The 16347-nt window shown below is 41.4% G+C and overlaps 1 long non-coding RNA gene across 1 annotated transcript in view; it reads left to right on the top strand.

Moving 5' to 3' along the window:
• The first annotated feature begins 535 nt into the window (after window positions 1–535).
• The window catches only part of LOC128095113 (uncharacterized), a 34386-nt gene continuing 18574 nt past the window's right edge, over window positions 536–16347 (top strand). Inside the window, exons 1-2 of the long non-coding RNA XR_008213160.1 lie at window positions 536–1142; window positions 7407–7494. This is a non-coding gene — a long non-coding RNA (uncharacterized LOC128095113). The remainder of the gene's footprint in view (window positions 1143–7406; window positions 7495–16347) is intronic.

The following is a 16347-nucleotide window of genomic DNA, read 5'->3' as shown; positions in this document are numbered from 1 at the left end:
TAGACAAAACACATTCTCTCTACATGAAAAAAAAATCCAACCCTTCCTGAACTCTCAGAGGCAAACGAATCAGCGCACAGGCTGGACAGGCTTTTCCTTGACATGAAATGTATTCCCTTTAGTAGCCTGGCTGGCGGGGAGAAATATTTGCTTTGAATGGGCCTGTCCTTCAGTTTCCAAACAAGAGACCAGGTGATACAATGACTTGTGAGCAGGCCCATTTCAATGGCTGATCCTGACATGTATTCTCCTGCTAGCCATCTATCGGCCTCAACCCCTAATGAGTTTTAAAATGACACTTTACACTGAATGGGCTAAAACCATGGGCTTCCAACTTCTTACAAGGATAAACAAAACATGTTCGAATAGCTTATGCTTTTAAGACACATAAATGGTGAAAACGTGACACTCCCTAACATACAAAACATGTATTCTCTGTCTCACTTCTGTCGGTTTCGTTTTTTGTGAAATGTCTTACTGGCTTTGAAGAGCCAGTGGTGGTGGATTTTTCATCCCACATGGCATACCTGAAATATATCCTCCGACTTACAATCCTTCCAACAATTTTCGGTGGTTTTAACATCACCCCGTTAAGAGGTTGAAGAGCAAGTGTGTAGGTCTGATACGACGGTGAGTCTCACACTCAGACCGGGCATCATTATCATTAAAAGCGAATATGAGTTTTAAACCGTCTGCAGTTGGGGTTGAGCTGGCTGATTCTGGTAGAGACATGGTTCGTCAGACAGTCTGAAATCGTGCAGGGCTCGGCTCCTTCGGCTTTCCCTTTCTGCGTTTTCCTTTCTCCCACAAGCTATAATAGAAACTAATCTTCAAAATCTAAACATTCCAGGGCCTGTCCTTTTGTGCAGGCATCTCGCCCTCCCTGTTCAGAGCAGCACTATGCTGTGAGTGTGTTCCTATTTACATGCGCAGGTTCCCCGCTGGTGGGACCCGGGCGGGCAGACAGACCATCCATCATCCATCCTCCTCCCCGCCGAGCACTGCATCGGTCGCCAATCCCATGGCCGGTGGGGCAGCACCTGCGAGACAGCCCGCAGCTTCCCTCTGCTCTCCTCGCCACGCCTCGCGGGTCGGTGGTGCCCTTGTGAGCTACTGCGTTCTCCAAGGCCAAAAGCAGAAAGGTAGGTTCGTGTGACAGGCTTGAATTTGTGCTGAACCCCAAGGTGAAGCTGGTGAGGAGGCGGCAGCATGGGAGTATGCTTGTTTTGCATGGGTCTGTTGCAAACCTCCACTAGGGTTACTCTCTAAAACCCTGGAGATAAAAATGTTTACCAATAGGACGAGAGAGTAACTGAGAACAGTTTTGGGGAATCCGATGTGTTTGCCTCTGGCCTGTTGCTCTTTCTGGCACTGACCCAGGAGAGTTTGCCAGCCTAGTTTGAATTGAGAATGGCCCGTGCACATTGAAAACAACATTACTACAAGAACTAAGGGAACAATATCCTACAGAGTTCATGAGATGAACCAGTCTACAAAGCGCTTGCTGTGCCAGCGAGACCTAAATTTTGATTCCCAGCACCAGTGTAAAAACCAGGAGAGGCAGGCAATGCACCTGTAACCCTAGTACAGGGAGGTGGAGACAAGAGCATCCCTGAGAATTGCTGGTCTAGGTCAAGGGAGAGACCTTTAAGTTCATGAAAAACCCTATCCCCCAAAATAAGGCAAGCAGGGGTTGAGGTTGATACCAATGTTGACCTCAGGCATCCATGCCACACACACACACACACACACACACACACACACACACACACACACACGCTCACACACACACAGCCCACATTTTGAAACACCTTCTATTTGACCCGACAATTTTCCCAAACAGAAACATAACCTAGGCCTCAAGGACCCAGTCCCAGGTTGTGACAATTCAAGTTAAGAAATGGGTGCAAAGCTTTGGAAAACGTTTGCCTTTAAAAAAAAAAAAAAGCATACTTCTCAAGAAAGACCATCAAGGACAACATCCACAAGAGTAGACATTACCCTCAAATCTCTGCCCCTGTCTCGCTTCTGTACTATAAATCATCAAAAGAGAGAGCTATAAGAGAGACTTTGGCCACCCTTTTAGAACTAGAACCAATGTGGCTAAAAAGGAACAGAAATAGAGAAGGGAGGCTTGAGCTTTGTTGCTGTAGAAAGAGAGCAGTTACTCTAGGGAAGTTCAAGGGTCCTCCTGTGAAGGGCCTACCTTTAAGTGAGTGAATCTCAAGCCTACTTTCACCTGTGACTCTTCTGGATGCTTTTAAAGGATTACCTAATGAAGTTGGGTCTATGGTGTGGCCAGGACACAAGTACTTGGAAAACGTAACCAGCACTGAAATATCTACATCAATGGAATTCATGGAATATGACTCTGCTTTGTGTCCTGTGTCATTCACCCCTCCATACTCAAGCGTAGTTACAGGAGTCCAACAGTGCATGAGCAAATTCTCTTTTTCTCTTTTGTAACTCACTCCCGTGCCTCCTTGAAGTAACCTGAAAGGAGTTTCAGGTTTTTTTGAATGCTGATATTGATGAGTTGTTGATAGTATTATTTACAATGATGCCTTTAGGGGGATGAAAGGGAATTCACAGATGAAAAATCTGAACTATATTTCCCAGAGTTTGAGAGTCCAGTATAATGGAATCCTTCTGGTGGTGCTGCTTTTTAGAGGTGTCTCTGGAGTGTGTACTGCATTCTGTATGAACAGAACATTCTTCCTGTTGTCCCAAGTGGAACTGGAATTTCTCTTCCCTTGGTCTTTCCCACCCATGGCCAGCAGAGGCATCTTTCTGCATTGTGCAGTACACTTTTCTTGGAGAGACAGATGGTCAGTTCTTGGATTAGACACCTTGACCTTTTACGGGTGTTAGTCATTGATCTTGATCAGGACTGGATAGGAAGCTCTTGACTCAGCTGCCGACACACCACCGAGAAATTCAATTTCTGTGCCCTCGAAGCCTGTGCTCAATTAGGAGGCCTCGTTATTATTTTACTTTTATTAAGGGAAACTGCAGCCCCTGGTTTCTTGCTCTAGTTTTTAGTTACAGTAATCAAGTTTTCAGTATAACTGGCTGTAATTGTTGGCATGGATATTGAGCTTTCATGGCACACAGACATAGTGTATGCTTGGGAAGGCTCTTCTCCATACCTTGCCGACAGATGGGTAATAATACCATACATTAATACCTCCACATTGGTTTATGTGTGTTTGACCACAGTGCAAGCATAATTATTTTTGCCCAGTAAAAGCTATTAGAGATCTATTTGGTAGGTTTTACGATCAATAGCTCCTGTGATATTTGTGTAGCAGCCACAGAATAATCAATGGAAGGTCGTATAAAGTAAATTACCATCCTCCCATAATGATTCTTTTTTTTCCAGATGAGAATTGGGTTTTATTATTACATCAAGAGCCCCTCACAACGCATGCTCTGTCTGTCAGGGAAAGAGAGATATAAAAGTTGGGAGCGTGTTTTGAACATAGTATTAATATCCATTACTTGAATTTATGTTATTGGATTATTGAATTAGTGGATTCACACTGGAATTCCTTCAGAACCCTTTCTTATGTACTCAGTGGCACAGTTAATAACAGTCGGGAGCAAACGGACGCCTTCGCCGCATGGTGGAGTGAGTCACTTTGCAAAAGTCAATCTCAGTAGCTGTCTCTTTCGAGCAAATTTAGAGTTGCTTAAATGTGTTATATTGACACTGTGACCGAGCTTCTCTCTGCAAGGCTTTTGGAGAATGACTGGTAAAGTAAGCAGGAGCTGAAGTAAGGAAGGCTGAATCCTGTACACCCATCCATGAATAGATCCCGGTGAACCTGTGGGAGGACAGGGGATGGTCTTGCACACCTGTGTTCAAGTGCCCGTCTCCATCTCCCACCAGAGATGCCTAACCTGGATTTCAGTCTTGCAGCTCAAGTCTCGGTGATGGCTGGGCTCTTCTAAAAGATTGCAATTTGCCAAGCAGAGGCATGCAATCCCCCAACTGTCTTAAAGGGACCCATTTTCAAAGTTGAGCTTTTCTTTTCGTGGGTGCAATCAGCTGTGCACTGAAAAACTGCAGCCACAGTTGGATAACTGCAGGCACAACAGGCCACGAGAGGCCTCTTTGCTCCAAATTTTGTACCTGCAACTAATTGCACTTACAGCAAATGGGAGTGGAGAAGGAACTTTTTAAAAAATTTGGGCCAGTAAATTCTCCTTGGAGGAAACAGGCAAGAAAAGAGACAATTACTCACGTTCTTAAAGACAAAGGCATATAAAGATATTTCTCTTCACACCTCTGATCCAGTCTATACCTTACTCTGCTAGCCAAGCAGGAGGTAGTACAGTACCCCAATCTTTTGTGACATCACCTGGGATTTTATTATACTTTACAAATATACAAGAAATACTGTACTTTAAATAATTTACCCAAGGATGTGAAATGGAGACCATGACCATTGATGACCAAATGAAGTGTTTCAGATTATATGGAAGCAAGGGCTTTCTCTTGCCAGAAATTCTGTGGTTATTGTTATCTTGTTTTTATTTTTGTTTTGTTTTTCTGTCATTTTTTTTTCAACAAAAATATGATAAGTAGTTCCTCTAGGTCTCCAGATCCCAATCAGGAGGAATACCAGGGAACACCTCAGTTTTATATGTGTATATATACACATATGCACATATATATTTATTTATATGTATATATACTCATTTGCACAAACTATACAGATGTGTCTAGCATATATATATATATATAAACCATGTGTATGTATCTGGGTTTTATATTCATATACATATATCACTATTTTTGATAAGTCTAGAAGGAAAAACAGCTTTGCCTTTTAAGGGATGCACAGATGTGACCTTTGTCATCCCTAATTCCCAGAGTTGAGACATCTGCTAGCAGGTGAGCCTCCAGGAACCCTAGTCTATCCATTCCTCTATTCAATGTGGTAATATGGAAATTGATATGGAACCCAAGATCTTGCTTTCTACTTTTTGTAGATGACCAGAATCAGGCTCATATTTTGAAATTTAGGCATCAAATACAAAATGACCTTGACATCCTGTTACTGTTCTTACAGAAATACCTCAAGGGAACATGTATCCCAGTGATGGAATCCACCACTGGACAGGATGGCAAAAGGTTTTAATTGTTCTTATTGGCCCTAGAAATTCCCTGTGAGTCACATAGTAGTAGTTAAAAAGCAAAGAAATCTAGACAGGCATAGAAAAGAGCAAAAACCACAGAAGAGAGAACACAGAAAATGACTCTATACATATACAATCAACGTGGTGAGGGTGCCAGGAATACACAATGGGGAAAGACAGGCTCTTCAACAAATGGTGTTGGGAAAACTGCAAACCCACCATCAGAGAATTGCATTACAGCTTCATCTTACACCATCCACAGAAACAAAACTGGACTCCAAATGCATTACAGACTTAAAGGAAAACCCTGAAACTGTGAAACTTCTAGAAGCAAAGTGGGAACAGTGTCACGACATTGGCCTGGGTGTATTTATTTGGAAATGAGCCCAGAATCCCAGACAACGAAAGCAAAATCAGACAAGTGATAGATATTACGTGAAAATAAAAAGCTTCTGCACAGCAAAGGAAACCAGAGGGGAGAAAAGGAGAAAATATTTATAAACCATATGGCAGATCAGACATGAATTTCAAAAATATGGAAGAACGTCTACATCTCAACAGCAAACAACTGACAACCAAATTTTTAAAACAAGCTAAGAACTCGTGTAGACATTTCTACAGAGACAACATATAGAACTGATCATGGTGGCTCCTGTCTACAATCCCAGCACTCAGGCGACTGAACCTAAGTAGTAAATTCTAAGGTAATCTACTCTGTATAGTGAGACCTTGTATTGAAGAAGGAGGAGGAGAGAGAAGAGGAGGAGGAGGCACCATACAAATGGCCAACAAGTATGTGAACCAATGTCCATTATCACTAATCACCATGAAAATACCTTCAAGGAGGGATGAGAAAGATGACTCAAGCGTTAAAAATGCATAATGCAGGAGAAGGCTAATTCAAGCACCCTCTCCACCGTTGCTGAGTCTTAGCTGGGGACATCCTTGTAATTACCTGGGGATTTCCCTAGCACCAGATTTCTCCCTAACCCCACAATGGCTCACTCTCTCAAGTTATCTTTCATTGCTCTTCCTCTCTGTCCCTCCCTCAACTCAGCCATCTTGAAGCCTCGTGTTCCTACCCCCCATCTCCTCCCCTCTGCTTCCCCCTTCCAGTTTACCCAGGATGTCTTTTTTTTTTTTTTTTTTTTTTTTTTTTGGTGCCTGTCCTGGATCTCAATCTGTAGACCAGGCTGGCCTTGAACTCACAGAGATCCACCTGGCTCTGCCTCCCCAGTGCTGGGATTAAAGGCAGCTTACCCAGGATATCTTAACCCTTTCCCCTTCCAGGGGTGATCCATGCCTGTCCCTCTACATCCAGTGACTGATGGAAGCAGATGTCGAGATCCACAGGCAAACACTTGGCCAAGCTCTTTTAGAGTTCAGTTGAAGAGACAAGGGAGGAATTATAGGAGCAAGGGGAGTCAAGATCATGATGGGAAAATCTGCAGAAACAGCGGACCCAAGCTAGTAGGAGCCGGCAGACACTGGACTGAGAGCTGGGGAGCCTGCATGGACCGCACTAGGCCCACTGAATGAGGATGAGAGTTGTGAGGTTTGATCTGTTTGTGGGCCCCCTGGCAATGAGATCAGGACTCATCTGGAGTACATGAACAGGCTCTTTTTAGAGCCCATTTACTATGGTGCCCAGACCTTACTCAGCCTTGATGGGGGTGGGGGGCCACGGGGGCGGGGAAGGGCTTGGACCTGTCCAAACTTGTATGCCAGCCTGTGTTGAATACCCAAGGGAGGCTTTACCTCCTATGAGGAGTGGGTGGGGGTAGGATGGGGTGAGGTGCAGTGGGAGGAGCAGGAGAAGGAGAGGGAAGGGGAACAGTGGACAGTATGTAAAATGAAAAAAAAAAACTTTAAGTAAGTAAACCTATAAATAAACAAACAAACACGTAAATAAATATAAATAAAAATATTTAATGCTCTTTCAGAAAATAGAAGTTTGTTTCCCAGCACCCACATTGGGTGGCTTACACCCATATGTAACGCCATACCCAGGGGAGTCAAATGCCGTCCTCTGGCCTCCATAAACTCCTGCAAACTTGTGCCCATACAGACACATAGTCACACACACACACACACACACACACACACACACACACACACACGCACACACGCACACGCACATGCACACACACACGCACACACTTACACACACAATCAAACACTGAGACACACACACAAATTATAAATATAAATCACAAAATAACTAATTTTAAAGAATTACAATGAAGTATCACTCCACACAGGGCAGAAGACATCTTCTTTCCTACATACCCACACACTGACAAGGATGGCAAGAATCTGAAGAGACTGGGATGCTCCTGCACACTGTTGGTAAGATCATAAAAGAGAGCCACTACTGTGAGAAATAGGCTAATTTAGCCTAGATGAAAACCAATGCGATTACTCTCACCAGTGTAAGCTAAGTGCTGTTTGCTGAATTTTATATTAACAGTGAGAGGCAATTATTAACCTTTAGTGTTTTTCTAAGGGGAAAAATAACCAAGTTTCAGAATGGGTTTTAAACTTATGGTATGATAAAGAGATATTCAAAAAGCATAAATCAAGGATCCTAGGCCCTTTACCATCTTATTTGATCTTAATCTAGGCTTCTTTAGCTGAGGACTATAGTCTCCCTTGAAAAATGCCTTCAAGAGAAAAAAGTGCAACTAGAAATACAAATTAACTCCTCAAAACTCATGTGAATGTGTGTGTGTGTGTGTGTGTGTGTGTGTGTGTGTATGTGTTGCATGTACCTCTTTGGGAGGGTATGCGCACATGAGTGTGTACCTTTGTGTGTATACAGTAGAGGCCAAAGGTTGATGTCCGATGTCTTCCTCAATTACTCTACTGTATCTTTTGAAACAGTATCTCTCACTGAACATGGAACTCATCATTTGAAGGAACAAGGCTAAGTTCCTTCAGTGCTGGGATTACAGGTGCATGGCACTGAACCTGCTTTTATGTGAATATCGGAGGTCCAAATTCTGGTCCTCATGACTGTGTGCCAAACAGTCATTTTCTGACTGAGCCATCTCTTATCCTAAGCAGCTTGTTTGAAACCATATACCCTGCTCCGTGATTGAAAAAAGGTGAGATTAAGGATTTCGATTCTCACTTTCCTTGTCATTGTTTGTGACACTGTATATGCATGGAGATGCTACCACTATCCTTTGAAGAATTTATCAAATAAGAGATTAATCCCCCTCATCCATTCTGTTGAACTTCTGCATTTAGCTTTGGTCCTGCACTACAAAGGGGATGGAGATGTTGAAAGTTCAGAGAAGAGAGATTCAAATAATATAAACAACAGAATTTTGAGATATGTTTAGAAAATTATCCTTCTGAGAGTAAAGTAAAAGATGATGAGACTATGAAATGATCTATGAGGAAATTGCAGGACCATTTTCTCCAGAGGTAAAGGTAATAACACTTGAGGGAATGGACTCAAATTAGGAGCAATTTTATATGTACAGAAAAACATTACATTAACTATAAAAGCTAAAAAGAACTTGTAATGAACAACAAAGAGAAGCAATAAAACACCATTCCTTTGTATCTAAAAATGCTACATGCAAATGAGACATTCAAAAAATAAACAGGTGCTTGGACACTGATTGATGATGAGAATAGTGAAGGGTCATTAGTATCACTTTCTTGCTAGTTTCTATAACAACCCCCTAGTACCTGATCTTTCAGTATTTACCTTATATTACTCTAACATTGAGTTAACTCTGCCATGCACCTTCACCACGATGTGCAAGCAGCATCTCCTCACCAATGTTAGCGGATCCTAGATAATCTTGGTTTTTGGTTTCTGAATAAAATCATAAGCCTGAAGTGAGCTACAAACTCTGCCTTCAGCTCTACAAAATGTTCCTCTCACATTAGACCCCCAGGAAAACAATTCTAGATTGGCCTTTACCCCTCTCTCTTGAAGTCTACATTATTCATATTAGCTGACTTTATGTCTTACCTTCCTCAAGATCTTTGTGTCCTATGATCCTTTGCTCTTCTCATCCAAGGTATTTACTATGAACAAAAATAGTCAACAAACAAAAATTAAACATTAATTTTCATAATGGTTGGGCATCGACCTTAAATAACAATGACTATCTGTTTCTTGGGCTCTTGATTAAAAAAAAAACAAACTATATTTTAGGTGGAACGTGAGTTCTTCCCATTAGTCCAGCTGCTTCTCTTGCAGCTAGGCATGCCTATTCATATACAGGATCTCCAGTGGCTGCATCTCAGCTTCCTGTCACTTCTTCATACGTGGATGTTGGTCCAGCTGTGGAGTGGGAGGATCTAAGCTATTGCGGTGGCCTTGTGTTTCTCACCTGCTGACCTTATTCAGGATCCATAAAGTTCAAGCTGCTGTGATTTTTCCCACTTCTTTGCTGACAAACTGGATCCTTACTTACACATCCACCTGCTCATCTCCCCAAAACTTATCTCTTTAAAATGATGGTCACCTGATTTGACTTTTCTTCACAGGTAAGTATTTCAGTCATCTCCTTTGGGGCCCTTCCCATCCTCCCTGCCACCAGGTCTCAGCCTACTCCAGTTGGCTTCTGCCTCATGCTTACACAAATTGTGCCCTGTTGGCTCAGTGGCGACCATCTTGCCTTACCTTATCTGACAGAGCAAGAACAATTGACCTAACCTCTCCTCTTTCTAAAGACATTTCTAGACTTCTAAGATGTCATGGACCCTGAGTTGTCTTCGGCCTCTCTGTTCACTGACCAGTGTCTTTAGCAGGCCTATATATTAAGTGACAACCTCATTGTTATTTTAAACCTAATACATGCAACTCCTACTTTATGGACTCTTGAAATTCCCATTCCCTGAACTTGTTTTCCCTCATCTTTCTCATTCTAGCCTCTCACCCACTCACTACATTTGCAATGTGCAGTCAACGCTAATTCCACTCCGTATGTCACTTCTTAGAACCCAATTCTCAAAGCAGTTGGGGTTGCATCTTTCTCAAGCAAGAATTGCATTTATCTATTTTTATCCACTTTTACTTCTATCCCATTAGTCCTAAATGTCATGATCCTTTTCCTGGTTCAAGGAATGATATGTGGTCATTTCACATATATTTCCCCAACCCAATTCTTTCCTTACTCATTCATAGATTAGCCTAAAGAAATAAACTCTTAACCCCACCAAGGGCTAACACTAACCTCCTCAACATGGACCTTAATGCTGTAGACAATACCATTTTATCTCACAAGGCTTTCCTCTAAGCTCAGAAAGAACAGTAGTTCCCAGTCCTGAATCATGGAACAAGCCATTCATTTTCTGGTCATCTCTTTCCTATGGGTTCCACAGTAGCCTTCACGCTACATATCCCTCATGAAATATTTATCCATAAAAACTATCCATATTTTAGGAAAATATACATATGTGCATATCAATCCTCTATAACACTTCCTGGGATTTCTTTTCCAACTCACAGTTCCTGGGGTTTATTAGGCTAATTGCTTAAAAAATAGGTTAGCAGATATTCTGAAGTATTATTTAGTTACTATACAGTTTACCTGTTTTAAGTGTGTATTTTCACTCTTTTATGTTTTAAACAAACTCACCACTTTGACAACTATCACAATTCACTTTTAAAATATTCCTCTCATACCAATGTAAAGTCATTCCCTGTCCCATCTTGACTGCAAGCAATCTACTAATCTATATTCTGTCTCTGTAAATTTACCTATTTCTTGACACACAAATGGAATTATACGATATATGACCCTTTGCATATAGCTTCTTTCATTTGTCAAAATAGGAAACATGTTATAAGTAAGTGTATTTAAAAGGAAAATATTATAAAAACATGTCCATTTCATTCCTTTGTACAGCCATTTGCTGTCTAACTGTATGGATATACAATGCCTTGTTTCAGCATTACCCAAGGTGACAGTCATTAAGGCTGTCCCAAGTTTGGAGCTACATATTTTGTGTTTATAGATGTTATTACTTTTAATTGTACAGTTTTGATCTTGATGATTTTGTTTCTTCGTTCTAAGACTATATAAGGCTGGGAGTAGAGGCCTCTGTACCAGGGTGTACCCAGGGCCCAGAAAATTCTTTCTAAGGAGTAAATTTTCCAGATGCAATGCCAATGGGTGAATGGATGGATAACATTTAACTCCATATTGATTTTCTAACACTTCCTTCTAAGGAATATTGAAGTGATTATAGACATTAGAACTGTGACTGACTATTTCAGGAAAACATCAGCTCTGTGGGATACAGTGGGATACAGTCTTGTAAACATGTACTGACTTCATCTTGTAACATTTGGAGAAGTACTATCCTGAGGGAAGAGAAGCATACCTTCTCTCCAGTCTAGTACGTTGAATATCTATTTCTAACTCTGAAAAATCTTAGTGCCATGTGAAGGGCTCACGTGCAATTGTTCAACATTTATATGAACATCTGGAAAAAAATCCTTCAAAGATTCAAGAAAATCCCTTCCCTGTAGTTACACTCAAGTGCTGGAACTGGAAATATGAATGAAAAGTTAGGAAGTAATTCCTCAGTGGGAGTGTGTGTGTGTGTGTGTGTGTGTGTGTGTGTGTGTGTGTGTCTGTGTGTGTGTGTGTGTGTGTGTGTGTGTGTGTGTGTGTGTGAATCTTTTTTACTTTAATGTCTATTGTGAACATTTAAGCCAAACTTAGTCTTCAGGCAGAACTAAGGAAACTTGGCCCCTAGAGGCTGAGGCTAAGAGTCTATGTGTGGTGGTTTGAAAGAAAATGGCCCCCAAAGGGACTGGCATAGGAGGTATGGCCTTGTGGGTGTAGGTATAGTCTTGCTGGAGGAAGTGTATTACTGTAGAGGCGGGCTTTGATGTCTCATATAGGCTTAAGCCACGCCCAGTGGGACAGACCACTTCCTGTTGCCTGCAAGTCAAGATTTAGGACATTCACCTACTTCCTTAGCACCATGTCTTCCTGCATACCACCATGATTATAGCGAACTAAACTCCTGAAAATGTAAGTCACCCCAATTAGATGTTTTTCCTGTATAAGAGTTGCCATGGTCATGGTGTCTCTTCACAGCAATAGAAACCTTAACTAAGACACCATGTAAAGAGAGGGACCATGTAGAGGCATGAACAAGGTAAGAAGCATCTCTATACTACTATGACCGTACTCTGTATCTGTTTCATTGAAACAAGGACATTTTAAACACAATGTTGTTCTAGGAATTTGGAGCTCCTTTGTGATTTATAGATGATATTAGGGAAAGTTCCTTTTAGGAACTTTCAGTCTCATTTATAAAAGAACTTAAGAACAGATTCAAATGAAAGCTTTAGGATACTAATATTAAAATTTAAAAGGAAAACTCTAGGGCAAGTGCTATGGATATCATTCTGTATGCTGTGAATGTGTTGCTCTGATTGGTTGAAAATTAAAATGTTCATTGGTCAGTAGCCAGGCAGGAAGTATAGGCAGGATAAGCAAACAAGAATTGTGGGAAGGCTGGAAGGCTGAGTCAGGAGATGCCAGCCTGGTGTCCAGGGAGCAGCATGTAATGGCACACAGGTAAAGCCATAGAAAACGTTGTGACATATAAATTAACAGAAATGGGCTGAATTTAAGTATAAGAGCTAGTCAGTAGTAGTAGGCCTGAGTTAATGGCCAAGCAGCTTTAATTAATATAAGCCTCTATGTGTTTACTTGAGTCCAAGGGGCTGCAGGACTGGCAGGTGAATAAGATTTGTCCTGACCACTGGCCAGGGGGGACATAGGAAAACTTTAGCTACAGGCATGCTATAAATCTCAGAAGTTGCCCTAAGAAGGAAAATGGAGAAGAAGAAGGAAAAAATATTGATGCCCTGTTAATTAAGCTGGCATGGAGGTCAACCAATGGTTGATAAGGAACGATATGGCAGAAAGGTGAGCCAAGTACCAGAGAAGACATGCTTAGAACAGAGATAGAAAGAGGAAAAGGGAAAGTTATAATTTTCTGAGTAATTCAGAAGTGTGGGCAGTGTTATGAAGTTACATGGCTATGGCCCAATAAACTACTGCACTGGGCAGTAGGAATTCTGGGAAGAAAAAGTACATTATCTCATTAAAAGGATAATTATTCTGCCTACCTTTTTATCATGGCTTAAGGAGAACCCATCTTCCTAGGGGTGGTCCCTTAGCCAGGTCATTAAGAATGTAGGTATTCCCCAAGGCCAGAGATTTCATCCTCTTGATAGAAGGAAATTGTTTTTTCCTTAATAGGGCTTTGGTACTCTATCAATTATAAGCAACTGGTGTCAACTTGTAAGAACTGTAATCACTCTTGCTTCTTATGATATTAGAAAACAAGCAGAGATTCTGTGAATTTCTTGGTGGAAGATGAAAATCCATAAGAGCCATCCATGGTAATTGTATTTCACTTTACTGGGGGAAGTATACAAGAAGTCAGGCTAGAACAGGAGGTCTGGTGCATATAAGAAGCCAACATTCAGGTCTATGAGCCCAGTCTAGAAGGTATTTTGAAGAATCTTGGCAGGGTCTCATCCAAAAAAAGCCTCAGATAGCATTGGACAATGTTCTTACCTTGTAGGTAGGGTGTGTTCAGTTTTACTCAGTCATTTAAGCATAAAACTAAAAGAACTGTACTAAACAAATGATCTTTCCTCAAGTGTATTCTTTCCTTATAGGATTAGATCAAAACAAAGAAGTCCCCAAAGAGCATGACTGCACAGGATATGAGATGACACTAAAAAGAGACATCTGATGTGCTGGGCCAACCTCGATTGTTGGCTGAGAGTTGCTTCCTATAGCTCAGATGTGAAATATACTCCAGAGGTTTATGTGTTAATGGTTTGATCATCAGCTCAGTGGTTTTGGAAGGTGGCAGTGGAGCCTTTAAGAGGTGGAACTTGGGTTGGCAATTGGAAGTGTGTCCTTGAAGGATATCTAGGGACCCCAGACCCTCCCATGATTCTCTCTCCTTCTCACTTTTCTCTTTTCTTTTGAGATTGGGGTCTCATATAGCCCAGGCTTTCCTAGGACTCACTATGGTGCCAGAGATGGTGATGAAGTCTCGGTCCTCCTCAATCTCCCTCCCCACTGCTAGCAACATAAGTATGTGCCACCATACCTGCCTTGTTTTCTCCTTTTGAACATTTAAGAAGCATTACAAAAAGTGATCATCTACCTCTGCCATGTGCTCCCACTACTTTGCATGACTTCACCATAGGCTCAAAAGCAAAGGTCTGGCTGACTGTGGACTGAGCTTCAAAAATATGCACACAAATAAACCTTTCCTTTACATAAGCTGATTGTCTCTGGTATTTTGTCACCATGCTTAGAACACTGAATAATAATACATTTTCCGTTTAAGCCAGATAGTGACAAGTATGAAGCTCAAAAGTAAGAATAAAAATAGAATTAAAAGTGACAGCAAGATGAACTTAAAGGGAGATGCAGAACTTTGAGGGCAGGAGAGGAAATGGACAGTTGTCAATAACGGGGAAATAGGGAGCAACTGCTTAGATATGTTGTAGAAGAGGATCAGCTTGGTAAAGATTAAGAAAGAGTCCAAATGGAGGGGAGGACAGTTGCTAGACTGAGGAGAGTTTAATTCTGGTGAGTTCTTTTCAGCAAGGGAAGATGTACTGGGAAGAATACACAAACACTCACTGGAAAATGGATGTTACCAGAATTCGCAAATTCACTCGCAAGTGTGCCGAGCCTGAAGCAGCCTGTCTTGTTGAGGAATGCTTAGACAGTCTCCGTAGCAGGCTTCCGAACCCACAGCCCAGCCCAATTGTCTGCAAGCTACTTTTGTGTAGCATTCTTCCACTGTGTCCTGTATCCTTTCTCCAGGCTTGCTCTTTGAGTCAGGAGAAAACACTTGATTTCCAATGTCTTCTAAGTAGCGCTCTGTCCTATGTGGTATCGCAGACCAATATATGAATAAATACTGCTGTTGGTTGGCCACCATTAGTAAAATTGGGCATAATTCCCACTAACTGGAAGATCTTCAGAAGTGGCCAAAAGACAGAAAGCAATGGGCCCTCCAGGTGGGGACATCAAAACACACATTGAAATATGAAGATGTTCGAACCTCCTTTTCACTCTCATTACCACCATGGCCGGCCCACAAGCACACTCAGGTTCTTCAGCAAAGTGAGATGGAGTCAGCTTTTTTTAATTCTTTTTTCATTTTCAGAATTCACTTGCTGCCTTCTGTTTCTTGCTGATTAATAATTAAATTTTCACATTGGTTGGAACGCTATGGGGCTCAGTAGAAAGAAAAGTAAAAACATGCTGAATCACAGAATAATTGTACCAGTAGGTCAGAATACATAATGAACGTTCCATACGACATAGTGACCTCTACAGCAGGATGTATGGTACCTGTAGAAAGAGTCCTTCACAAAAGTGGTGCTCCACAGATGTGGCTGGCATGAGTACATCTGATTTACCCCAAGCCAGGTAGTAAACTAGAATAAGAGCCATTTTTCCATCTGAGTCAATGGTATTATGCACCTGAAACTGGAAACATGGAATTGACTTGAAATTCTAAGGAGACTTTGGTCAGCACCAAAGTGAACAGTGACTGTCTCAGTGACTGTGTAGGGAGATGCTTTGGCTAAATAGAAGTAGGAGTAATTGTGACTAGGAGGACCCTGAAAACCATTGTCAGATGCAATAAAAGGCATCTGATCAGTCCTCAGAAACTGAAGAAAAGACACCACGAGAGAGGTTCGCCTCCATCAATAAAGTGCTAGGTGATCTGGAGTTGAAATTGGAGCTGACTGAAGAGGATAGATGGGTTGAAAGGACAGAAAGGAACCACTGACAGACAAGCTATAAGAAACAGAAAAGAGAGATTGATGAAGAGAGGAAGGACCACAGTTATGGCCAGAGTAACATTACGAGAGAGGATGACCCTTTCCTTGGGCTCAGATAGAAGCTGACTTGTGAGTTGGAGGCATGGCTCACTACTGAGGGCAAAGTAGGAAAGTCAAATTTTTAATATTAAATATTTGTATTATATATACTAAAGAGATTTTAGGATATCACTTTAAAATGTATTTTCTATTTCATAAATAAATATTAATATTTATAAAATATATAAATAACTAAATGTGTTAGATATAACTCTCACGTGGCAGAGAGAATGGCTTAGGAAGACAAGACAAGGTCAAACAGAACAAGCACAAAGAAGAAC

Source organism: Peromyscus californicus, unplaced genomic scaffold, assembly GCF_007827085.1.
Source record: "Peromyscus californicus insignis strain IS unplaced genomic scaffold, ASM782708v3 Scaffold_4__1_contigs__length_199733344, whole genome shotgun sequence".
Lineage (NCBI taxonomy): Eukaryota > Metazoa > Chordata > Mammalia > Rodentia > Cricetidae > Peromyscus > Peromyscus californicus.
This window is presented reverse-complemented; position numbering and strand designations above follow the sequence as displayed.